Source organism: Silene latifolia, chromosome Y, assembly GCF_048544455.1.
Source record: "Silene latifolia isolate original U9 population chromosome Y, ASM4854445v1, whole genome shotgun sequence".
NCBI classification, from domain to species: Eukaryota; Viridiplantae; Streptophyta; class Magnoliopsida; order Caryophyllales; family Caryophyllaceae; genus Silene; species Silene latifolia.
Window position 1 is genome coordinate 400,927,339 of NC_133538.1, and position 27,317 is coordinate 400,954,655.

Consider the following 27,317-nt stretch of genomic DNA (forward strand, 5'->3'; position numbering starts at 1 on the left):
TTAGGATGTAAAGCCATGAAAAGTGGTGCTCTTAACCTGGGTTCAAATCACGTAAGTTTCATATTACTGTATTGGCTCCCTTTACATTAAAGGAAAAAAAACAATTGTTCATCGGCAATGATAATAAATTAGTTGTGTTTTTTTTTTTTGGTGAAGATAAATTAGTTGTGTTATGAATTGTACATTTTTCAACTTTAACAAAAATAATATGGCCTTTTGAGCAACAAAAGCCAAAAGGTACATTCATTCTCAATCAAAGACACTATAATGTCAAAGCTGAGGACGAGTCTATGATTGAAAAACAAACACCTGCCAGCATATATATTACCATTGAAATCCTGATGATTTAAAACTAGATAAGGCTTTAGGTCTCAATTGACCATGAATTTATGTTGATGCATCTGATCAATCTAATTGATTGCAATAACTAGTTTTGATTCCCGTACAATACACGGGATCTTTTAGGCTCATTTGATGGTATTTTTTTATGGCAATTGTAAATGAGACATCAATCACTATTTTATCGATCTTCAAAATGATTTATTAACTCGTTTATTTTCTTAATTTTTTGATTCTTTAAAATCATACTTTGATAATTGCTTAATTGTTTTTTTTTTAACAAAATTTACTTTGCACGAGAGTGGTTTCAGAAGTCATCTTATCTTATGAAATTAAAAGATGACATACGGATGGTGATAGATAATTTAGTTTTCTTTTTAATTATATTTATAGATAAGATCGTTGGTTACGATATTGGTTAAATTTCAAACTTGTAATTAGAATGTAATATACGATTCATAATCAGAATGTAATGAAATAAATTGCAATTTTATAAAAATAATCGGAACACATAGTAAGATCACCTTATGAATAATTTAAGGTAGATCATGTACTAAAATTACATGTATCGACATTTTAAAATATAAAGACCAATGTAAAAAAAGGGGGTCAAAGTAGGTTAAGCAAACAATTAGTCACCCTCAAAACTCTAATTTCACTCCAAAAGTGCTATTTTTCCAGAGGTGGAATGATGAAATAAACAAAAAATATCAAAATAAAACATACATGTGAAAGTCTCTAAAATACTAACCTTCTTTTACGAATCTAAAAACTATTAGTCGTTTACGTTGATTTCAATATTCGAGTTAGTATGCAATATATAGTTGTTTAAACAATCGTAGTATTTCGCTTCTCCATATAGTCTTTTTTCTCCAAATGAACTATCCCTACAAAAAAAAAAAATTAACTTATTAATTAATGTGGATTAACAAACAAAATAAAATAATGGAATTTGATTTATGTTATATTAATCATATCGTTATTAACTTAAAATTCCCCTTAAAATAATGAAAGAGAATCAAGTCGAAGAGATATACGTATATTTACCTTTGGAAAGCATAACACCACAAATCTTGATAGCCCATAAATGTGAACAAAATAAACACATACATGAAGGTGAAAATGTGATGAACACTTCACAACTAAATGGAACTTCCATAAAAATAAATAATTTAATAAATAATTTAAAACATTAATGTGTTTAGCTTGACGTGAATATAATAAAAGGAAAGATTACTGACATATGAAATTATATTGATGATGGAGATAATAAAAATTTTTGCTTATAAATTTTGTCTTCCATCAAGAATATATAACCAGTTCAAGATGCGTTTTATAACTTTTGAACATCCTTTTTTCATTATTATGAAATTTAATATAGAGATAAATATGGAGCAAAATTCATGACTTTTGTGCACCATTTTTTAATTATTATCAAATTTAATATTGATATAAATATGGAGCAAGAAAAAATGGAAGGTAAAAGGTTTGTTTAATTTAACCGTTTTTTTTAACAAAGTGCACTTTGCAAGAGTTGTTTAAAAATTTATCTTGAAATTTATTGTATGTGGATGATGGTAGATAGTTTGGTTTGTCTTTTAATTAGATTTATAGATAGAGGTAAAAGGAGAATAAAAATATTAAACGCACTACACTTGACAATATTGTATGTGTTTGACAATGGTTAAAAAAGGAGAATTGACTAATGTGAAAATTATTGTTGTTGAACTTAAATAGGGGTTGAATATAATTTTTTTTTTTTTAGTTTTAATAAGGTTATAACTCGCTACATAATTTTTTTTAGTTTTAAGTTTGTATAACTTTAAAATAAATAAATGAATGTGTAATTTGTAGGTAGTACGATTTTTGAGAAATTGATAGGCTTATCGTGTACATAGGTACAAAAATAATTTCCCTAGACACAAATTAATGTAGCAATAGGGATCGAACACAAGAAAACGGGAATTACGTCGTGAATTGCTATGGGTAGATTCTTATCAAGGTCGATTTCGTTTTTAGTTTGGTTTGGTTGTTTAATGATTAACAAAGGTTGTAATGTAAATTATATAATAAAAGAGAGTCTAAGGGATTCGGGTTACACATGCAAAGGTAAACATATGATTATGATAAATTTGGTACTAATAACATTGTCAATTGCTTAGGCTTAAAGATACCCACCTTACGGCATTAGTATCAACCATAGACCGGGTCCTAGAGAAACTCTCGTCCATGACTAGGTCGTCCAACTACACATGCTTTATCTAATTCGATTCCATACTTCTCGACTTTTAGAATGAATGAACACACTTAATCTATGAATAAGGCCTTAAACAAAGATTAAACATTATGGTGCAAACATGTGATAGAAGCAATATGAACAATATTATTATTAACCTAATTTATCATGTTATATATTTGATTTATGCATGGCTCCCCTAGCCCTTAGACTAAGAGATTTAGATACTCATATTAAGGTGTGAATTGTAAATTATATTAAGAGGAATAATAAACATGATTATATGTTTTATATGAACTAAATGATTTAACATGCAAGAGGAATAAAAATAAAGTAATCTAAATGGAGTGCTTAATTATAAACTAAGTATAAACTAAATAGAAATGTAAACTATAAATAGGAATACCTTAAAGAGATGAACTTGTATGGAAGAAACGAATAATAACCAAATGCTTGAATAACAAATGCTTGAACAATAACTTGTAGAACAAAGTTTTGAAAGATTAAACTAAGGGAAAGCTTAACAATTTGTAAACTAAAAATGAGAAAACTAATGAGAGAAATATAATGCTTAAGGCTATTGTAAAGTAAAATGAGACGTAAAAATTGGATGCCTAAAGCCTCGGAATGCCTCTCCTATTTATAGGAGAGGGAGAAGAAACTTAAGAATTCAAGAGGGGTGCAACCCCGATCGGGGACAGGCCACCTCGATCGGGGTCGTGTGATTCCGGGTATTTCTCCTTAAATTCTTGATTAATTGCTTAAGGAATCCCAATGTTCGTGTTTTAATGCTCCTTAATCATCCGGTAATTCTCTAAATTCTTAGCATCCTAAGCTTCTTGGTATCCAATGCTTGCACCTTAATATGGACCTTCATTTTGGGCTTGATTTTGCATTAGGCTTCAATTGTAATTCTCACTTCAATCCATCAAATCTTCATGAAAACATCCATTTAAAAACTTCCATGCTAGTCCAATATTAGGTCTTGTTTAGCTTAGTGGACTTAGTGTAAAAAATGATAAGAAAAAGCCTCTAAATGCTTAGATTCCTACAAAAACGTGTTAAGACAAGCAAATACACTAGTACAATAAATATTAGCTCATAACACTATGATAAGTGCTAAATAACAAATAAAATGGAGCTAATATAGGGGATGAAAGTAGATAAAATATGCACTTATCAAACTCCCCCAAGCTAAACTCTTTCTTGTCCTCAAGTAAGAAACCAAATCCCATCAATTACAATATCCCAATTAAGCTAAGCATAATGATTTAAAAACCCGAAACAACATGGGCAAGGAATAAAGCAAAACATGGATGAGATTTACACGACGGCGTAGCATAGAAAACTTTGAATGAACCTTTAAGCTCTTACATGATCTTTTGACTTATGGACTCTCACGGGGCGCTCAATCTCTTTTATATGTGAAAGGACAATTCTGTGAATGAACACTCAACAATCCTCAACTTATAACAATGTGCCCGCAATCTAATATGGTAAACATGTCAAAACTAGCAAGCAAAGACAATAAAATGTAAGCATGACAAAGAAGCCAAATGGGTAGGAAGAAGGCAAATAAACATGGGTAAGAAAGGGGAACAAAAGAGTTATGGTAATGTGGAGCTAAGTCAAGCTAGCAACTACCAAAATGCAAGGATGCTCAATCCCAATTCTAACCCAATTTTCAATTCAAATCATAATAAAATTCTCCAAAATAATATGAATAATGCTTGAGAATTTCTCACATCTTTTCTTATTCTCTTTTTTTTTTCTTTTCAATGCATACTTTTTTTTTTTCATGCTTTTTCTTTTCTTTTTCTTTCTCATTTTTTTCATTTTTCATTCTCATTTTTTCATTTCAAATCTTCAATTTTTTTTCATCATTTTTTTCTTCTTTCTTGAGCATTAAGACCAAGCTCACATGACTTCCAACTATAAACCATATCCCAATGAGCACCCAAACATTATCCAACTAAGCTACTAGCTTAACAAGAGTAGGCAATTTCAATGATGTAGTTAGGGATAAATTTTGTGAAGGGGTCAAAAAAGCTAAAATATCCTGTGAATGGCTCCAAAATGCTATAACAAATGAATGCATGTTTACCAAGAAATGACATGAGAACCATACTTGTGCGTTTTGATGAAACACACATTATAAGGAGACACCTACACTCACCAAAGAGCGACCGGATATGGATGCATCGGTCAAAAAGAGGCTCTACCTTACCATTTTGTAGCTTGCCACAAGTCAAGATCAAGCCTAATCGGTTCATTCTCCATCTCCCACCTACTATGTCAAGACATCCCCATGTAGCTAATATCCCATCATGAAAGAATAAATCATTAGCAACAAGCCATTATTAGGATAAGCAAAGAGGAAAGTAGGCTACAAGCAAGCACAAAGCAAAAATTTCTCTCAAAAATTTTCAATTTTTCTACACTACATGCAAACTACACTATATGCAAATGCAATCTCCCCCCCAAGCTAAATATCACATTGTCCTCAATGTGCCAACAATTAAAATTACCCAATCAAACGATAAAGATGGCTCAAAGCACAAAACAAGAAGGACTAGAGGTTATGTTTAATGGGTTGCAAGGCCTAAACTAAAATGCAAAGCAATTAAAAACTTACTCGACTTGCTAGCCCCTCCACCCTGTAATACCCGTCCTTTTAGAGACCCGTTGACCAACGTTGACCGACCTTTGGGGCAGGCTATAGCCCTTAGTGATGCGTGCCGGAGTTACCTGGTGCCTTGATTACCTTTAGAAGTGAGTGGTACTCGATAGAGTAGAGGCTACTCGATCGAGTAGCTTGGGTAATCGGTCGAGTAGGGGACACTCGATCGAGTAAATGGGTTACTCGATCGAGTAACGTCTTTTCAGCGAGGGTTTATAATCGTGTTTTGTTAAAACCGCAAATCATTTCCGCCTCCTTCCTTCAGATCTATAGGTCGCCTCCTTCACTTCCCTTCACCAAATACCTTCCATGAAAGCCTTTGAGGATGTTAGTGCCTTGGGGATGTGTTGCTTGAGTCGGGTAGCGGTCTTAACGCCGTTGTGAGATGCGTAGGTACGTCGTCGTCATCGTCTTTGTCTTTGTTGTTCCTTGTAGGGTTGTATTGGTAGTAATAGGCTTGTGTAATGTTTGTATAGGGATTGCTTGCTTGGTTGATGTCGTATGGTTGATCGAGGAATCGCTGGTTTTGGTTAAAGGTAGGTTCGCCTACTCAGTCTCTGTTGGTTATTAGCGTGTCGGTTGTGGTTGTTGATTGTTGTTATCCTTGCTGTGGTTGTTGTTGTTGTTGTTGTGGTAGTATTTGTGGTGATACAGCTACTTGTGACTGATTTTTTGTGGTTCTCGAGGTGCATCCTCGGCTGAGTGGAGTCACTTGCGGGAGTGGCTTCACGCCCTAGTTTCGCCCTCCGTGGAACCCGCCACGGGAGGGGATGTGCACATTAATGGGACAGGGTTATCGCTCAGTATGATGACCGGGGATTTGGTGGGTACGACTGCGGTCCCCCACTGGCAGGGCTGGTCTAGTGGACAGTCGGTGACAGAGATTGATTGGAGTGGGTGTGATTGTGTGTGTGTTTTATTGTGTTTGTATTATGTGACAGTTTATTGTTGTGTCTCACCTTAGTACTGACCTTGTGTGGTTGTCTTGTTTGTCTTGTGTGTCTGCCGTGATCCCTTATGATGAGCAGTTCGTCTTAGCAGGTGCTGTCTTGGATGCTAGCTGGAGTCCGGGTTGGGATGAGTCCTCGTGATAATGTCAGAAGTAGTTCTCTAGCTTTGACGAGTTATACCTTTGTTTAATAGTTTAGATGTAACACTTGTAACATAACTATAATTGCTCTTTTATCGACTTTTGATGATTACTTACCTCGGGCAACCGGGATGGTGATGTCCTTATATGCTAGGGGAGGTCTTCCTAAGGCTCCTTGGTATATAGGGGTGTCACAAAGTGGTATCAGAGCGACGATTTTGGAACCTGTAACAAATGAATCTAATGAACGTAGTGAGTTTAATAAAAAGAACCTGGTGTATGTATAATGGGAGCCCTAGCTGATGCTAGATTTTGGGTGAGTAGGCGCCCTCATTTCAAAATCCTGGCCCCATTGTGCTTAAGCTAGTCACTGGGTATGGGAAAGTGGAGTCGGCAGGTATGTGTTCAATGTGTATGGTGGTTATGCTAGTAGCGATTGCGGTTGAGTCTCTGTTGATTGTAACATAGGCATAATAGTTGCGTTAGAATCGTGTATGGTGAAGTTTTAATAGAGTTAGTGTGTGTATGTGATGATAATGAGGAACGTGAAAGGTTTTATACGATAGAAGTATGTGAAAAGAGCATGAATGTGTGATGTGATAAGGAATGTGGTAATGTCTGTGTTATTTCGGGTTGTTAGTAGTGATAGTTCTATACGGGTTTATATGTCTTACAGTAGTGATAATAATGATAGTTAAAGAATTGTCGAATTATTATGAGAATTATCAAAATAGTAGTGGGTACATGTAATGTATAAATAGTTGAATGTTTCCACATGTAACGTACTTTATTTGGGTAGATTAATTCATTTGTGTTGAAGCATGAATATGTTGCTAATGCACTTGGATGACACATGGAAATTTATCGTTAGATATGTGTTTCGAGTAATGTGAATATAAGTTTGTTAGCGATGTGGTAAAACAAGTTTAGACACAATATAATGAATTTATTGCATACGTGAATGACTCAGTAGTGGGTAAACCATGTTGTGTGAGTTTCGCTATAGCATAAGGTGTTATGAATCTTAGTTGATGAAACCGTACGATATTATTTAAGTAGTAATAGAATAATGTGAATGAGTATGATAACTAGTGGCGACTTCCGAACTTAGTTTGGGAATCGACACGTGATATTGTTTTGCAGGAACCTTCAGTTAATCTCGAAATCCTGACCGTGTACCCAACCTTACTTGACCGAGTGTGAGTGCCTACTAGACCGAGTAGACCTCACTCGATCTAGTTAGGAAGCTATGACGTCAAGGAAGTAGGAATTTCTTACGAATACTCGATCAAATAGCGCCTACTCGATCGAGTAGAGGGCACTCGATCGAGTACCCGAGACACGCGATCGAGTAAGCTACAGTATCGGAATTTTCACGGGTTCATAAACCCCTTTTCTTCCTCATTCTTCTTATTTCTTTCTCACATCTCGCAAACCCTAACCTGCATATCCCCCTCAAATTCTTGAATCCTTGTGCTTGTGGTGATTTATTTGGTGATTTTCTGTGTTTTTACTTGTCCTTTCACTTCCTATTTGATTAAGGTATGAATCTCTTCCCTATTTTAATGCTTTTTATTAATTAGGAACAATTAGAATGGTATAAAAATCTGAAATTTCGATTTATATGGAAGAAAATTTGCTTGTGATTGTTGTAGTATAATCTAGATGCTTCCCTTTTATGATTATTGTTGTTTATGATACGAAACTCAAGTAGAAATTGCATATATTTGGGGCCGAATTTTCTAGGGTTTGAGAAATTAAATTGATTTTTGGTTGTCTTTTACATGTTGACGGATGAAAATTGAGTAATGTATGTTGTATATGTCATGTTAGGAGTTGATTTTTGCGATTTTCACCTCAAAATTTGTCTTAAAACTCCGTCTTAAAAGTGCCTTAACCTGAAATTCGTCTCATATAATTGGATATTTGAGTAGTAAAAAAATGTAATTTGAAGATTTGAGTCCTAAAAGTTGTAATAGCTGAGTTAATTTATGCTAATCATGCCAAATTTTCACAGCTATAAAGACCGTCTGAACCTTGAAAATTGGAATTTTTACTTGGCAATTGGGAATTGTTGGTGATAGTGTGTACTTAGATGAATCTTTCATGATTTAATATGTTTACTTTGCATGTTATGATGAATATGTGTTGTTATATTTACGTGGTATGTTGAAACAGATGCCGAGACTAAACTTAGGGACCAGACAAAGCAAGAGGAGTAGGGCTTCTCAGCCCGAAGTTGGGGAGGGTAGTGGACCAGTAGTCCCAGTGGTACCTGAGTACCCATCAGTGGTGTTCATAGACTTTAACCAACGAGAGAGTTTGTTGCTTTACAGTCTCGCAAGATGAGGCCGACCCGTTGTATTGACGCGACTATCTTAGAGGACCTGGGTATTGAGACGTATGTCCGTCACATATTTGAGACTTTGGGGTTCACAGGGTTATATCGTTTACGGAAACATTCCTATGCTTTCCTAACTCTTGAGTTCATGAGCTCGTTTAAATACGAGCCGGTTGAGCAGACTGTGCAGTTCTATCTTATGAACACCAGTTTTATGCTAACCATGGACCTGTTTGCTTCCCACCTTGGTTTGGCTAAGCCTCCCAAGGATGCTCTCCGTTACATACCTTCTGAGTGCGGGGTTTGCCGCCTTATGCCCTGCATTACCGGGAAATCTGCTCCTACCACTAGTAACATGTTGATCAACGATGTGCAATATGTTACCTTGAGGATCTTTCTTCGTGCTGTGTCGTGTCTCCTTTACGAGAGGTCTGATATGAGTAAGTTAAACTCCCACGAGTTGTTGTTTCTGATTGCTTATCTTAACCATGAGCGGACGGAGAGAGTGGTCTTTAATGCTCCTGCTATAGGTTGTGCCAATCTGGCTTTGATGGCCTCCTCTAGTACTAGGATCTTGAGTTGTGGTGCTATTGCTACCCGGTTAGCTGAAAAGCTAACTTCTTTTGAGGCTTCCTCCGAGTACGTTCCCTTAGCCACCCCGGTGCCTACCATGGATAGAGATTATTTCCTCGACCTGAAATGGTTGAGAATCTTGGCGGATGGTAGCCTAGCATGGAGGGTGTGGGGCATGAGCTGGATGAGGATAACGACTCCTGAGCACCTCCCACCGACTGAGCCCCTAGTTGCGACTGTGGTAGCTATCGACTCTGATGAGGATGAGGATGAGGATGCACCTCTGGTGAGACAGACGTATTTAATTGACCAGACAATCCTACAGGTTATGCTCGAGCCGAGGAAGGGGGAGAATGTGAGAGCTGCGGAGGACAGACCTAGGATAGGAAGGGGACCACGCCGCGTGAGAGAGAGGATGGCTGAGACCCAGCCACAGCCGACAACACCACCACAGCACCCATTTCCTTGTTACCCTTACCTTGATACCCCGGCGACGTGTGACAGCTACCTGGCAGAGATAGTGTCCTCTACCTTGACGCTCCGGAACATGCACGAGATGGCATATGCTCAGGGTATTGGGACCTCGGGACCGCATCCAGTTTGGTGGAGGGGAGTTGGGGACTACAGCGGGGTTTTCCACTCTTACGGGATGGATGCGTCCACATGGGGAGCACCTCAGTCTTACCCTTACGGCGGTTTGACCCCATGGTACGTGAGTCTAGAGGTTGGAGCAGGGGATGATGCGGGACTTGGGACTTCAGGAGCTGGCACCTTAGGTGGTGGTGGAGATGAGGATTATGTCATGGATGAGTAGCAGTAGCAGCAGGAGTGATACTCCTTTCTTTCTCTTTTGATTATGGATGTTGGTTATGTTGGATATTAGTTGTTCCATTTCGTACCTTTTTATGTTCGGTTTGTATTGGTGGCCATCAGGCCGTATTTGCTTTCCTAGACTGGTTTGCAGGATTTATGGTCGGGTCATCATCCGGCTTGCGGTTATGCGATTGTGTATATATATACTTTGTGTGACGTTAGAGAAGTTTTCGAGTAGCATTTGACCTGTGGCCACTCGACCGAGTGCCCCTCACTCGATCGAGTAGCTGCAGGTATGGTAGCTAAAAGAGTAATCTGATTTTGGGCTACTCGATCGAGTATCTTAGCTACTCGATCGAGTAAGGCCAGCTCGACCGAGTGCCTAACCCACTCGATCGAGTAGCACTGTTACAAGAACTTTTTCGAAAATAAAATTGTTTGAATGTTTCCGTTTTTGCATGTTTGGGTACTTCTAATGGTTATTGAAGGTTAGTAACATGTTTGGGTCGACTTATTAGTTATGCTTGGGTCCACACTCGACTTATAAATGATGTTTTGTGGGAATAGATATGACATAAAGGTTTCATTTATTGCTTTCACTAGCAAGCCTAACTTATTTATTATCGAAAAGACTTGTTACTTATTGCGCAGAATTTCTATAACTACATTTTGTACAATTGATATGTGCATGTCTTTTATGATTCTTGATAATTATTCTCGTAAGGTAGCAGATGTAAATATATAGGACTATGTTCGTCGTGATTAGTGAGTAATGTCGACAAGGTGCTTTAAGTATACGAAAATTGTTTCATGGTGAACTTCGGGGAAGAAGTTCCTTTTAGAGGGGAAGAGTAATGTCGCAAAATAAAAAGACCGATATTATAATAATTTTGTTGCATGTTTGTAATGTTTTCTATTATCCCGGTTATATTGCTAGCATGAAGTTGTAACTGTTTTGATCGTTGATGAGTAATCTGTATGTTTAACTAAAAGTTCAGTAATTTACAACGACAAGATAGTCATAAAAGAGATAAGTATGTCGAGAACGGTAATAAACTGTTCGAATCACGTAGCGTAATAGGATCGTTGTGTGACATGTTTGATGTTGGTAGTTGCGTGCAAGTGAAAGTATAATCTTGTAGTTGCGTGGCTAAATGCTTGGAGTAATAGTATAGTCGTTGGTCGTGTTGGTACATGTTGTGAGTTGGTAATTCAAGTTGTGGGTTGTAGGAGTTGGTGTATGTGGTGTGTCGGGCATGATGATGGTGACGTAGTGGGGTAATGCTTCTAGAGAATAGTGATAAGTGTCGGGAGAACAGTGGTATCGACCTTGGTTCCTTGTCTTATGAGTGGGGGAGGATGAGTTGAACTTCGGGGACGAAGTTCTTTTTAAGGGGTGAAGACTGTAATACCCGTCCTTTTGGGGACCCGTTGACCAACGTTGACCGACCTTTGGGGGCAGGCAATAGCCCTTAGTGATGCGTGCCAGAGTTACCTGGTGCCTTGATTACCTTTAGAAATGAGTGGTACTCGATAGAGTAGAGGCTACTCGATCGAGTAGCCTGGGTACTCGGTCGATTAGGGGCTACTTGATCGAGTAAATGGGTTACTCGATCGAGTAACGTCTTTTCAGCGAGGGCTTATAATCGTGTTTTGTTAAAACCGCAAATCATTTCCGCCTCCTTCCTTCAAATCTATAGGTCACCTCATTCCCTTGCCTTCACCAAATACCTTCCATGGGCGCCTTTGAGGATGTTAGTGCCTTGGGGATGCGTTGCTTGAGTCAGGTAGCGGTCTTAACGCCGTTGTGAGATGCGTAGGTACGTCGTCGTCATCGTCTTTGTCTTTTTTGTTCCTTGTAGGGTTGTATTGGTAGTAATAGGCTTGGGTACTGTTTGTATAGGGATTGCTTGCTTGGTTGATGTCGTATGGTTGATTGAGGAATCACTGCTTTTGGTTAAAGGTAGGTTCGCATACTCAGTCTTTGTTGGTTATTAGCGTGTTGGTTGTGGTTGTTGATTGTTGTTGTTGTTGTTGTTGTTGTTGTTGTTGTTGTTGTTGTTGTTGTTGTTGTTGTTGTTGTTGTTGTTGTTGTTGTTGTTGTTGTTGTTGTTGTTGTTGTTGTTGTTGTTGTTGTTGTTGTTTTTGTTGTTGTTGTTGTGGTAGTCGTTATGGTGATACAGCTGCTTGTGACTGATTGTTTGTGGTTCTCGAGATGCGTCCTCGGCTGAGTGGAGTCACTGCAGGAGTGGCTTCACGCCCTAGTTTCGCCCTCCGTGGAACCCGCCACGGGAGGGGATGTGCACATTAATGCGACAGGGTTATCGCTCAGTATGATGAGCGGGGATTTGGTGGGTACGGCTGCGGTCCCCCACTGGCAGGGCTGGTCCAGTGGACAGTCGGTGACAGAGATTGATTAGAGTGGGTGTGATTGTGTGTTTGTTTGGTTGTGTTTGTTTTATGTGACAGTTGATTGTTGTGTCTCATGATACGTCAGTCGTGTACCTATCCAAAATACACTAACTAAACTAACTATATAGCTAGGGAAGTCAGGTCGATTTCCTCAGGGAGGCAAGATATCTGTAGAAGTCCGTCTATTTGGTCACAAATGGGGAGGTTTGTTTGAATTGTTTTCTAAACTACGAAGTTTAAAGGAAGAGAAGTAGAGACAAGAGAAGTAAAGGCAAGAAAATAGGATTAAACTATCAGATAGAGAAGGAACATGTCGGGAATTCGGTTCACTACGGTAGTCCAGTGACTCAGCTGTAAACAACTCAGACGAATTAATCAAGGCGGATGTGGAAAGGTCCTTTCGGTCCACTTTCTATCCTAAAATATCACTAACTTAACTTCCATTCTCGTCAGGATAGTCTACTGTTCATAGCAGGCCTATTTAGTCCAATCTTTCGATCTAGGATTAATTTTAGCCAGATTAAAGAGATGACTCAGAAGCGTGCACTCAACTAAGTCGATAAATACAATTAAATTGCTATAGTCACAGAATCTCACAATTAATTCATCTATTTCATTTACTACATCGTCACATTCCTACCGCAGATCCCCTAATCCCAACATGCATTAAATTTAGCTACTCATATCGCTATTAATATCAAAACTAATAACAAATGACGAATTAACAATAAACATGATGAAATAAATAATAAAGTGCATAAAAGTAAATTAGGGCAAAGGAATAAATGAAGTAAACAAGGAATTAAAGCAAACAAACGATTGATTATTATTAAGAGAAGAGAAGGTAATTACAATCGTGCGAATCCGGCGTAAAGAACAATCGAATCCGAGCAAAATAAATCCCAAAGTAAAGTTACAGTGAAGAAGAATAAGTAACGCAGTAAAATTTTGATAGTAGAAAATTAGATAATGAATCGATTAGATGCCTATTGACCTAGTAACGTAAAGCTTAAATAGAAATAAACTAAGTCCAACAAATAAAACACACTCACAGGCTAATTAAAGCCCACGCCCAAGGAAACCACTCGATCGAGTGGAATAAAACCACTCGATCGAACAGAACTCAGCATAATCTACTCGATCGAGTAGAATAGTTACTCGATCGAGTAACTTCCTTTTCAGCAACTTTGGATCGAGTAGAAAACTACTCGATCGACTAACTGGGGACATAAAAACCACACGATCGAGTGGTAAAACTGCTCGATCGAGTCTTCTGTCTTCAATTCAGCTCAAGTCCATGCCCGACTGCCTCGTAATCTGTGCCTTTACGCTTCCCAACACAGTATCTCACTCTGGAAAATCCCGTCTCCTCTAAATGCATGCAAAAAGGACGAAAAAGGGTACGATTCCACTACTTTCGCGTTCATTTCTACAAAATGGACAGAACGAACCAAAGTAGCCAATTCGGAGCAAAATACTATATAAACAGTATAAAAATGCATGGAAATACGTGCTGAAATAGGCTAAAAAGACTATACATTAGGCACGTATCAAATCTCCCCAAACCGAACCTTTACTCGTCCTCGAGTAAACTAAAATGCAACTAATGGAACGGAAATGAAAACTCAGAGCTAGCTTAACTTGTCTACTTGAACCAGTTTAATGCAACAAAAACTAACAGTTAAAGCTAAGCAGTCAATACGCAAACGAGTTATAAGGTGTTCAGAAATATAGCCAACCTATCGACCTTGCAAGACCAACAAAATCGGACTCTCTCGTGGTCACTCTTCTCTCATGAAGCAAAGGGTGAATGTTATATGTAAAAGAGAGAAGAAAAGACAGTCACTCACCAATTTTTTTTTCGTTTTCTTTTTTCTTTCTTTCACGTTTTTCTGTTTTTCTCTTCTTTTTCAACCTTCTTTTTTTTTTTTTTTTTTTTTTTTTCTTTTCCTTCTTCCTCTACTTACACCAACTCCATACAAAGAAATACGGGCCAAACTGCAGACGAAAAATCATACAACAAAAGACATACTAAACTAGCTTGACTAGGCAGGCTTAATTTTGGATGTAGCTAATGGGTCAAAAAGGCAAATTTTGGCTTATGTGGAGCTAAATGGGTGAAAAATATAAGGAAAAGGGAAAATTTGCAAGCACCTCCCTGCATGTGACACCAACCACAAACCCGAATATGTGCATTTGACAAGAAATTGAATGTCATAAAAGTGCAAAAATGATGAACATGCTATGCAAGGAGTACTACTCTCAAATCCTCATGAACTGGTCATGAATGTCACCAGTTATGGGCTCTAAAACTCAGAATTTATCAAGTAGTTTGCCAATTTATCAGGTCAAGTCTAAACAGTCAGCTATATTTGAACAGAAACTCGTAGACTATGCGTATGACAAAGCTAATATCTATCAATAAAGTGCAAGGCTCAAGTAAAATGACAAGTTATAGTGCAGTTTCATCACGGAAATCTACCGTTCCGACTCAACCTATATGCAAAAATAAACGTGAATATTTTTTTATTTTTGAAATTTTCTGATTTTTTTTGATTTTTTTAATTTTAAATAAATAAAAAAAAACAATGCAAAGCTGAAAAAAAAAACGTGAATGCAAAACAAATGCAAATGCAGACTCAAAAGGATGCAATACCCTCCCCAAACCAAAACGGACAACGCCCTCGTTGTCCTCCAGCATACACCAGCAGATATATACAGGGGAACAGAAATATACAACCAAGAAAGAATAAAAGCAATAAAATAAAAGGAGACAAAATAAAAGAGTAGGTGATACATATAAAATACGAACTTCCCCAAACCAGCCAGAAAACTTGGGAAGTGAGTAGACCAGTAGCTACTCATCGGCGTCGTCATCGTCGTCCACCACCGTGAACACAGAATCAGCCTCCTCTTCTCTCCTCCTCCGCTCGAGCTCTCTCCACTGCCACCTCTGGGTCCTCGTCCTTGTCGTCCTCCTCCTCAGCAGACTCCGGGTACCCCTCAGCTGGGTACCGGTAGAAGGAAGGGTGTGGCCAGCCCTCTGGGATCGGACGATGTCGCCTCAAGTGGTACTCGTACAGAGGGTGTAAGGTAAGAGCTAAGTCCCTTTCCATACGAGGCTGTCGCTCTACAATCTCAAGCAACAAACCGTCACGGCGCCCTTGGTCCATGACCGTGGACGCCAAAAAGGGTGGAGGTGGTACGAAAGTAGCCGGAAAAACCGGCTGAGCCTGTGTCTTGTCGGTGGGAGTGGGAGGTGGAAAGCAGGTGGAGGTGGCAGTCGGGCACCCCTAGCAACAGTAGGCAAGGGGTTTAGACGGGGGAGAGTGTCACAAGGTAAGTCCACAGACAAGGAACCGTCTATCTTCCATGTCCGGTAGTCTGGGGTCAGCCAATGCTGAGAAAGCATGGCATCCAGACTCAGTAACCTCTCTCCCTCGAGGTACTGCAAGTCACGAGGCCAGACGGGGAAGAGGGAACGGGCAAGAATGGTGGCTATGCCACCGCAAGCAATAGATCCCGTCTCCTTCACCCCAGGCACGAAAGTCTTGGGCGGTCAAGTAAGCTATGTTGAGGGTAAAAGGACCCTCACGATCAACGTTCGAGTAACCGCCCGGGATGGAGAGCTCGGTGTTTGTGATGTTGTTCGGCTCCTTTCAGCCGAAGATGGTGCTCGCCATCAACCTAAGAGAATAACGGGTAGGGGGAAGGTGGACCTGGACGAGCTTTCGCTCGGTAGAAGTAGCCTGGGCTAGAGTCCGCCAAAGCTGACGAATGACCCTCCTAGGGGCGGTAGTGTCGCCCGTAGAGGAGAGGCCAAGGCTCCTACCAAACTCCTCTAAAGTCATCTGAAAAGTCCGGTTAAACAACCGGAAAGACACTGAAGAACTAGCGGGGTCAGCATTGTATGCCCCGGAGGAGAAGGTGAAGGAGCTGAGGAACGCAAGACTCAGCTCCAGAAAGGTACGACCGCTCATAGTAATGAGGCCAGTCATCCCCAAGCCTCGTAGAAGCTCACAAACCGACTCGTAAAGACCGAGTCTCTCAAGTGCCGGTTTATCTAAAAACCGGGAAGGTACAAACTCGCAGCCTAGGAGGTGATAAAACTTCTTACGATGTAAGGCTTTAACAAAAATTACCTGCGGATGTTCTGGGTGAGAGTCGAGGGAAGTGTCCCCTCGAACAGTAACCGTGCCAGAAGTAGAAGGAGCAGCTGAAGTGGAAGGTACAGCAGAAGTAGAGGTAGCAGGAGCTGATGTAGAACGGTGACGTCCACGACCTCGGCCCCGGCCCCTAGAACCCAAAGTAGAAGCCCACTCTGTGACGGTGCGAGGGACTAGGGCCGCTCTAAAGGCAGCTGCAACTGCCGGTGAATCCGCCACAGGTGTGAAAACGGCGGCTGGAGTAGAAGTAGTGGCTGATGTGGCCACCACTGACGAAGAAAGGGTAGCGGTGGTGGTGGCCGTAATGGAAGTGGCAGCCGAAACCGAGCTAGCAGCAGAGCTAGCTGGGGTAAAAACGATGCCTGCAAGGCAATGAAACTAGGAAAACAGGGACTGCGGTACTAACAGTAGTGGAGGCGGTGGTAACAGCAGGGACCACCGTCTCACTCAGGGACGGACTAGAAGTCTGGCTACTAGAGGGCAGTGAGCTAGACTCCATCCTGTATACAAAGGGGCAGGGGACATGATAAGAAAAACAGCGGCTAAAAGTGGCTAAACAGCAAGAAAACCAGCATATGACAGCATGATAGTCCCCAAACAGTCGAAAAAATTCGACTTCAGCCCAAAAATTCCCAAAATTCCTCAAAATTTTTCGAAAGACAGCATGTAAACAGCGATAGGGGCAGGACAGCAGGTATTGACAGCAGCAATTAAACAACAACTAAGGCGAATTAAGCAAGAAATCATGAAGACTCAGTATGACAGTCGAAAACCCAGTACGACAGTCGAAAATTTCGACTTGAAATCCCCCTTATTGCAAATTTTGCGTGAAATTCGAATTACACATGCAATAAACAGCGAGGAGACGGGAGTGATCTTCAAGCAAGACAAGTAAGGGCAAACAATGACAGTTAAAGTCGAAAAACTCGACTAAACGAACAATTTCGAAACCCTAATTTCAAATTACCTCATAAAAATGCAAAATTAATTAAATTGAAATGCAATGAGGATGGAGTAAATACTTACTTGATGAGGAAAGACCTACAAGGTGCAATTAATCATCAATTAACAAGCAAAAAAAGGCAATTTTTCGATCAAAAACCGCGAACCCTAAACCCGCTATAAAACCGTGTAAACTAGCACAAATAAGGGGGAGAACAAGGGGCTTTGAACGATTAATTAGCAAGCAACAATTTGTAGGTGACGGATTTGGTATTAGAGCAAGAAAAAAGGGGATTTGGGGATGTTTTGATCGCAATTAGGGAGAGGGTGACGAAAAATTGGGGAAAAATGAATTGGGAATCAAAAAGTAAAGAGTTAAAGGAGAAACTCCCTGCGTCCTTTCCCAATCTACTCGATCGAGTGGTTTAAAACCGCTCCATCGAGAACTTTGATGCTCCATATACTCGATCGAGTAGCATTCTACACGATCGAGAAGTCCCCATATGTGATTTACTCGATCGACTGAAAAAGAAGCACTCGATCGACCACATTTCACTCGATCGAGTACAAAAAGTACTCGATCGAGCTCTTTTCTCGTGTAAGCTCCTTAATTTGTCTTTCTTCCTTTGAATTTGCGTAAAAATTCCCCAAACCTGCATAAAAACACGTGCAAAAGTATACCAAAATACCAAATCCGCATAGTAACAGTCTATAGTCTTAAATCTACGCTAAAAACTGTCTAAAAAACTAATTGTCCTAATTAAAAGCAATAAAAGAAATTCAACGAAAAATTCAAAATTTATTTTTACAAGGTGTTACACGGGGCATTTCCCCGCTCACTTCCCAATGCAATTCAGTAGCCCCTTGGAGGGCTCCTGACTGGAGGACGTCATCTCAGCAACATTGATTGTCCTCTTCAGCTTCCATGAGCTTGAATTTGAATCATTTAAATCTTTAGGAGGAGAATAATTCGCATCCACATATGCACGAACTTTCCTCATCCTTGCTCCTTTATTACTGTCTTTAGCATCCTCATTCCCAATTTGATTAACCTTAATTGCACAATGCCCTTTGACCGCTCCTTCATTGCTTTCATCTGTACCTGCAGCAAGGAAAACAGACGAACTTTCCTTCTTTTTGCTCTCAACTTGAGGCGGAGGGGTAACAATACAGCACAGTACTCTAAATTTTCATCTTGAGTGTCAATAATAGGGTCAATAGAAGAGAGGGCATTGCAAGGCTGAGCTTGCATGGGAGCCCTCCGGAACTTAGACTGATGGAATATCAGCTCCTCGTCCCCTACCTGAAAAGTTAACGTCTTACCCCCGACGTCTATTACTGCACGGGCAGTAGACAAAAATGGTCTCCCTAAAATAATAGGGGTGTGTGCATCTTCGGGGATGTCTAAGACAACGAAATCAATGGGAATAAAGAACCTCCCGATCTTAATAGGTACGTCTTCTATTACACCTAGTGGCCGTGATATACTACGATCGGCCATCTGGACAGTCATGTTGGTGCAATTAAACTTTGTCAAACCAAGTCTCTTAGCCAAAGACAATGGTAAGACCCTCACGCTAGCGCCAAGATCGCATTACGCGTTATCAATCAAATGGGTACCGATATGACACGGAATTGAGAAACTACCCGGATCTAACTGTTTTGGAGGTAACTTATTTTGAACTAGGGCCGTCCCTACCTCAGTCAAAGCTATTGTCTCATTATCACTAATATTCCTCTTACGTGTTAAAATTTCTTTCATAAACTTAAGGTAAGAGGTTACCTGTGTCAGCAGTTCGTCGAACGGTACAGTGACCTGCAAGCTTCTCAAAATTTCGGCAAATTTGCCAAACTGTTGGTTAGCTTTAGTATCCTGTAGATGCCTCGGGAAGGGAACCGTGATGGGTATCTCGAGTCCCTTGTTTCTCTCTTCCAATGTGTTAGCCGGAGCAAGCTCTGTATCCTTTGGACGCTTCTTTCCTCTTGAACGAGGTCTTTCCGGTGATTTCTTGGTTAATCGAGCACTAGCAGGCTCTCGATCAAGCTGCCCGTCATCCAAACTACTCGATCGACCAAAAATCCCATTCGATCGAGTAGTTTTTTCAGCAACATCACTCGATCGAGTGGAATTTTTACTCGATCGAACAGCTTCATTTTCCTGTTCACTCGATCGAGTAGAAAATCCACTCGATCGAGACCTCAACCTGACCACTAGTTTGGGGATGATACCCCAAACCACGTCGGTGTTGGACACCAACTTTAGACAGAATAGAAGTTAGTTTCTTTTCTTTAAAGTGCATTACCCCATCACTAATGACGACCCTAGGGACACCAAATTGGGGAAATATGACCTTTTTGAACATTTTTATCACGGTCTTGGCATCACAATAAGGTGAGGCAATTGCCTCAACCCATTTCGACACATAATCTACAGCCACTAAAATGTACTTGTTACCTTTACTAGACGGGAACGGTCCTTGGAAGTCAATGCCCCAGACATCAAAAACCTCAACCTCTAAGATGCCATTTTGTGGCATCTCATGTCTCTTTGAAATGTTCCCTGATTGTTGGAAAGCATCACAAGCTGAAACAAAAGACTTAGCATTAGCAAACAAAGAGGGCCAGTAAAAACAAGACTGAAATACCTTGGCCACGGTGCGCGATGGACCGTGGTGACCACCATAGGGAGAGGAGTGACAGCCTTCCAGGTCTACTTTGGCCTCCCACTGTGGAATACACCGTCTGTAGAGACCGTCTGCACATTCCTTAAATAAATAAGGATCATCCCAGAAATACTGCTTAGCGTTATACAGAAAACGCTTCCTCTGCTGATGAGAAAGGTCAGATGGCAGCTTGCCACTGACAACGAAGTTAGCTATATCTGCATACCAAGGCTCTTGGTTAACAATAGACGAAAAAACAGCAAATAAAGTATCGTCAGGGAAAGAAACATCAATAGGTAGAGAATCTTCCCCTTCCTGTCGCGTCAGTCGCGACAGATGATCAGCTATAACGTTCTCAACTCCTTTCTTATCCTTAATCTTCAAATCAAACTCCTGAAGAAGGAGTATCAATCTCAATAGCCGTGGTTTAGCCTCCTCCTTAGCAAGGAGATGCCTAAAAGCTGCATGGTCAGTAAAAACAGTAACTTCTGACCCAATCAAATAAGAACGAAACTTCTCTAAGGCATAAACTATAGCTAGCAGCTCTTTTTCAGTGGTAGTGTACTTCACTTAAGCCTCATCCAGAGTTCGGCTCGCATAGTAGATTGCATTTAAAGCTTTGTCTTTCCGTTGGCCTAGCACCGCTCCTAGTGCATAGTCACTGGCATCACACATTATCTCAAACGGTAAGTCCCAGTTGAGAGGCTGTATGATCGGCGCAGAGACTAAAGCCTGCTTTAACCTGTGAAAAGCAGAAAGTCAATCATCAGTAAACACAAAAGGGGCATCCTTAAGTAGCAGTTGTGTAAGTTGTTTAGCAATTTTTGAGAAATCCTTGATAAACCGGCAGTAAAAGCCGGCGTGGCCAAGGAAACTCCTCACCCCCTTAACATTAACAGGAGGTGGTAATTGCTGAATCACTTCCACCTTTACTTTATCAACCTCTATTCCCCTATCAGAAACTAAATGCCCTAAGACAACTCCTTCGTTGACCATGAAATGGCAGTTCTCCCAGTTAAGCACAAGATTAACCTCAATGCAGCGTTGCAACACTTTATCAAGGTTAGACAGATAGTTAGAAAAATCACTTCCATAAACACTGAAATCGTCCATGAAAACTTCCATAATAAACTCAATGTACTCTGAAAATATCCCTATCATGCACCTTTGGAAGGTGGCAGGGGCATTACATAAACCAAAAGGCATCCTGAAGCAAACACGCCCTGAGGACAAGTAAATGTAGTCTTAGCTTGATCGTCTGGGTGGATAGGGATCTGAAAGAACCCTGAATACCCATCTAAGTAGCAGAAAAATTTATGAGAAGCTAACCTTTCTACCATTTGATCAATAAAAGGAAGGGGAAAGTGATCCTTCTTGGTGGCGGCATTAAGCTGTCTGTAATCTATACACATCCGCCAACCAGTCACTACTCGAGTGGGTATTAACTCATTCTTATCATTCTTAACCACAGTAGTCCCTCCTTTCTTCGGGACAACCTGCACTGGACTCACCCATTTAGAATGACCAACAGAATAAATAATACCTGTGTCGAGCAGCTTCATTACCTCAGCCATCACAACATCCTGCATCTTCTGGTTCAGCCGGCGCTGACCCTGTCTGCAAGGTTTGTGATCTTCCTCAAGCTCTATCCTGTGCATACAAATATCGGGACTAATCCCCTTGATATCGTCCAATGAATAACCCAATGCTTTCCTGTTTTTCTTACGCATAGCTAACAAGGATGTCAGCTGATCATTATCAAGCTTAGCACTAACAATGACTGGATATTGCTCAGTATCGTCTGATGTTACCATAATTAGAGCATATTTAGTCCCCGAATTAGCCTTGTTCCCCTGCTTTTTAGTGCATATTTGGGTCATTTATTGCCTTTAATTCTTTGTTTTTCATATTCTTTGAGGTTTTGTGTCGTTGGTAGGAAAAGAGTGAAAACCTTGCATTTTCATGGCAAAACGAGACTAAATTGATTGAATTCAATGACCAAGCATCAAGGAGAGACAAGATTAGAAGGCCTTTGTACATACTATAGTAGATGGGCAATGATGAGGAAAGATCATTGCATCCCCGAGGAAATCCTCAAGGATTTTATGAAGAAAAGGGAAGAAAAGAAGAAGAAATGTGACTGTCCAGCAATCCGTGCGGATTGTTCTGAAGACGCCCGACCTCCACCTCCACAATCCGAGCGTCTTCACCAAAAGACGCCCGGGCAGCAACCCCAGAAGACGCCCGTCTTCTCCCTAAGACGCCCGGGCAGAGACCCTCGAATCCGGCCGTCCCGTGCCTAAGACGCACGGATTTCAAGGCAGCACAACTTCGTCTTCTTCAAGCTTCAAGATAGATGCCCATCCTTCCAAAAATACCGGCGTTTCCTTAAGTAGGGACTTAATCGTCATTTAAGCCCTTAGTTAACCCTAATTCCTACACCTAATCCCCACTATAAATACCCCATTAGTCTAATTAGAAGAGCACGTTCTTCTTAGCAATCTTTAGTGTAGTTAATATCAATCAAAAATCTCTTCAATTTTGTAATCAACAATTAATCAAGTTTTAATACAAGTTTTATTTCCTTAATCTCTCTTTTGTTCATCCTTTATTTTGGGTAATTGAAGATTATTTGGGTTATTATTGGGAGATTGACAACCTCTCAATCAAGCATCAAGTACTTCTTTTATTCTTTGCTTTATTATTGGAATCATTAGTAGGTATAATTCTCTTAATCCCTTTTTAATTATTGCTAATTACTTTCATTTATTCATCATGTTTCACCTTGTTGGTATGATTGACAACCTTGCTAGCATGTTCAACATGATAATGAGTGAGTAGTTCCATAGCTAGGGTTAATGGGTAATTAGGGGAAACCATCATGGGGAATGATTCATGCTTAAATTAATATGCTTTCATGGTTTATTTGCTTGCTTGTTATGATCTCAACTCATGCACATGTTATGTTTGATGAAATGCGAGCCTATGAATCTTTGCATTTTTTACCCATCACCTATCTTTTCAATAAGACTTGTAAGACATAAACCAACTCGAGTCTCATTAGACCATGCATGTTGTTGAGTAGGGAAGACTAAGTCGACTTGTAGGTGTTGTACAATCTAATCGATTCGGCTCCAGGATCCCAACTTTCCTAGGATTGTAAGATATAACCCAACTCAATCCATCACAACAATAATTGCTTGCTTATAATTTGAGAACATGTTTGTATGATGAATTCCCATGAATCCCCTATGACCCCATGATACCCTAGTGCTTTTTATCAATTTTTTACAACCCTTTTTAATTCATCTTGCTTGTTTACTTTCATTGCTATTTAGTTTAGTGACCGTCTAAATCAACCCAAATTGTGACACCCCTAAGACACCGCTAGTTGCAATAGAAATCTCATCTCAATTCCCGTCCCTTGGGATCCGACCTTTACTTGCCTCTTTACTAATTGTAGAGTTGTTTGTGAAGCTATAAATTGTGTTTTGGTCTAGGTGCTCCTAACGACAAGTTACCGAAAAGAATTAGTCCGACCAAAAATGGTGCCGTTGCCGGGGACGGTGTTAACTTGATTTACATTTTCTTATATTGTTATTAGTTGTGTCTTTCTTTGCCTTGGGGAAGTAAAACTCCTCAATGTTTGTTCTAATTGTTTTCGAGTTGTTTGATATTTTGCATGTCTAGAAGGTCACAAGGTGATTTGTTACCTTTTGATCGTGAAATTGAAAGAACTTTGACAGCCAATAGAAGACTTGCTAGGAGAAATTTGAGAGGTATTGGTGAGGTTGTAGACATTGAACCAACTATTGAGTTCATCAACCCTTTTGCAAGAGAAGGTGAGGAGAACCCAACCCAAAATCAACCCACAATGCCTAAGTTTTCATCACATTCCGTACCCACCGAGGAGAACCTACCCAATGGTACTCCGACTCCACAACATCTAACCGGAAATTTTATTGCCAAATCCGCATTTATCCAATTAGTCGAAAGAAGCCAATTTGGGGGGATTCCTAGTGAAGACCCTCACTTTCATATGGAGTCCTTTTGTGAATATTGTGATGCGATTTCTCAAACCGGTGTAACTCAAGACCAAATTCGATGGGTCTTATTTCCTTTTTTCTCTAATTGGCACCTCGAAACAATGGTTGAAGGGCCTTGATAAGGCCACTCTCGGAATTGATTCTTGGAAGAAGTTGGCTCTAGCTTTCTACAAAAAGTTCTATCCACCGGAAAAGACTAACATGCTAAGAGCTCAAATTACGGGTTTTAAGAAAAAGGATGAAGAATATTTGTATGAAGCTAGGGAGCGGTTCAAAGGAATTTGTCGCTCATGTCCTCACCATGGACTTAGCGAGTGGTTCTTGGTACAACAATTTTGGAACGGTCTATATGAAGATTCAAGGAACATTCTCAACATGGGATCAAATGGAATGTTCACCGAAGTTGATGAAAATCAAACTTGGAACAAAATTGAGGAAATGGCGGTCCATAACTCACAATATAGTAGACCTCGCAAGGCTACTAGAGGAGGAAAGCGTGAAGTGGACTCCGTTACTCAATTGGGTGCTCAACTTAGTGCTCACATTAATACCATCAATTTGAAGTTTGAAAAGGCTATGGCTAGACTTGAAGAAGCCTCAAAATCACCAAAGCATCATGTTAATGCCATGACGGCATCTTCATCAATCCCAAGTGGGATATGTGAGAATTGTGGAACTTTGGGACATGACCCAAGTGAATGTAGGGGAACAAATGAACAAGTGAATGTTTTCCAAGCATACAAGAGTGGTACCCCTTATTCCAACTATTACAATGAAAACACCAAATTCCATTCAAATCTCTCAAACAAAAGCCAAAATGTTCAAAACCCTCAAACAACATACACCCCACCTCCCATGAGAAACCAAAATCAAAGACCCTTTTACAACCAAAACCAAGGTTACCAAAATCAATCTCCATACAATCATCAAAATGACCAAGGTTTTGATGTTCAAAAAGCGGTCTTTCAAATGCAAAAGAATCAACAAGAATTTTTCACTCAAATGCAAAAGGATAGTCAAGCAAAGGAAACCACCATCAACAACATCCTAGCTCACACCAAAATGTTGGAAACCCAATTGACTCAACTAGCATCTTCAAGCTCACAAAGACAAAAGGGGCAATTACCACCTCAAAGTAATCCCCCAAGACATGAAACGGTTAGTGCCATTCACTTGAGAAATGGTACAAGGTATGAAGCACCGAAGAAGCAAGTTGAAGATAAAGTTGTGGAAGCTAGTGACAAGGAAGAAATTGTGCAAAACTCCAGGATGGAGAACCATCAAAAGAAGAAGTTTCAAAGAAAAATGAAGACAAGGTCAAGGAGAAGGAACCCATTGTGATTAGACTTCCTTTTCCAAGTCGTCAAGCCAAGCCCAAATTTGATGACCAACTTGGAAAATTTATGGAAATTGTGAAGAATTTGGAAGTCTCAATTCCTTTCACGGAATTAATCAATCACGTGCCGGCCTATGCGAAATACATAAAAGACATCCTCACAAAGAAGAAGTCGATCCGGAAGCTTAAGACTATCGCCTTCACTAAGGTGAGTAGTGCAATACTTCAAGGGAGTTCACCTCCAAAACTCAAGGATCCGGGAAGCTTCTCAATACCGTGTACCATTGGCGACACCACGATCAGCAAAGCCTTATGTGATCTAGGGGCTAGTGTGAGTGTTATGCCGTACTCGGTGAGTAAAAGGTTGGGGATGGGAGAGCTTAAATGCACCAATATCACACTCCAAATGGCCGATAGATCGACGAAGACACCATTAGGGATATGGGAAGATGTTCCCGTACGAATTGGGAAATTTTTCATCCCGGTGGACTTTGTCATTGTTGATATGGAAGAAGACTCCAACATTCTAATTATTCTAGGAAGACCTTTCTTACACACCGCGGGTGTGGTGATTGATGTGAAATATGGAGAGCTCACTCTAGAAGTGGGAGATGAGAGTATAACTTTCAATCTTGACAAGACCATGAGAGCTCCCCGTTTGCATGAACCATGTTTTATGATTGATCATAATAACCGGAAGGATGATAGGAAGAAGTCGGAACTCCAATGGAAGAAGAAAATTGAAGATGCTCCATTCAAAGAGCAAGTGAATTGTAACAAAGAGAGCTTGAAAAGCTCACCAAAGTCAAGCAATGAAGAAGATGGCGTCATTGGCCAAGACAAGAAATGGGAGAGTTGTCTCTATCCACTCAAGAGATCTTTAGTGATCAAGTAGATGAAGTGTGTGGTATTTGGGACGATGAATTTGAAGGGATTTTCAATCCCTATATTGGTAATGCTATCGATCAAGACCGACAACAAGGGCAAAGATCTATTGAAGTTCTTTATCATGACAATGAACAAGCTTTTGATTACTTCTTCAAGGTGTTGAGCAACATCAACAACACCTTAGACATGCCCCCATGACATCTCACTAAGGATGAGAGTTTGGTGGAGTCCTCCCTAAACCACCATTTGTAAATATTTCTAACCCCCTAACTCACATTTTAATTCTTATATTGCATTTTTGTCATTTTTGGATTTTTGTGCCTTGATCAAGGTAATTATCATTTTTGAGAGAAGTAAGGGAGGGACTAATGATTTCAATTGATGTGTAGTGCTTTAGCTTAGTGTGGGCATAACAATTGCCTAGGCTATCCATGCCTTAGTACAGCCCCCACAATGAAGAACACGAGATTTTGAAGAATGAAAAATGACACGGGATATGCAAGTACACAGATGGAACTGAATCCGGGTAAAAGGGGCAGAATCCGAGCGTTTTGAAGAGAACCCGCCCGTCTTCAAGCAACCCGGGCGTCTTGGTCCGAATCTGCCCGTCCTTCATGAGCTGAATTTTTGAAATTTTGGGACTGTTAACGAATCCGGGCGTCCTGCAAAAGAATCCGCCCGTCCTTCAAGGGAAGTCGCCCGTCTTTTTGGCTGAGAAAAACAAGAAAAATCCCTGGAAAGGAATCCGCCCGGCTTCACTGAAAGACGCCCGTCCCGCAGCTGAACAATCCG

The 27,317-nt window shown here is 40.2% G+C and overlaps 1 non-coding gene across 1 annotated transcript; it reads right to left on the minus strand.

Annotated features, from left to right (window-relative positions):
• Positions 1-24,502: 24,502 nt before the first annotated feature.
• On the minus strand, positions 24,503-24,609 carry LOC141634848 (small nucleolar RNA R71). The gene has a single exon (XR_012539566.1). It is a non-coding gene; the product is annotated as a small nucleolar RNA R71 (small nucleolar RNA).
• Positions 24,610-27,317: the final 2,708 nt, after the last annotated feature.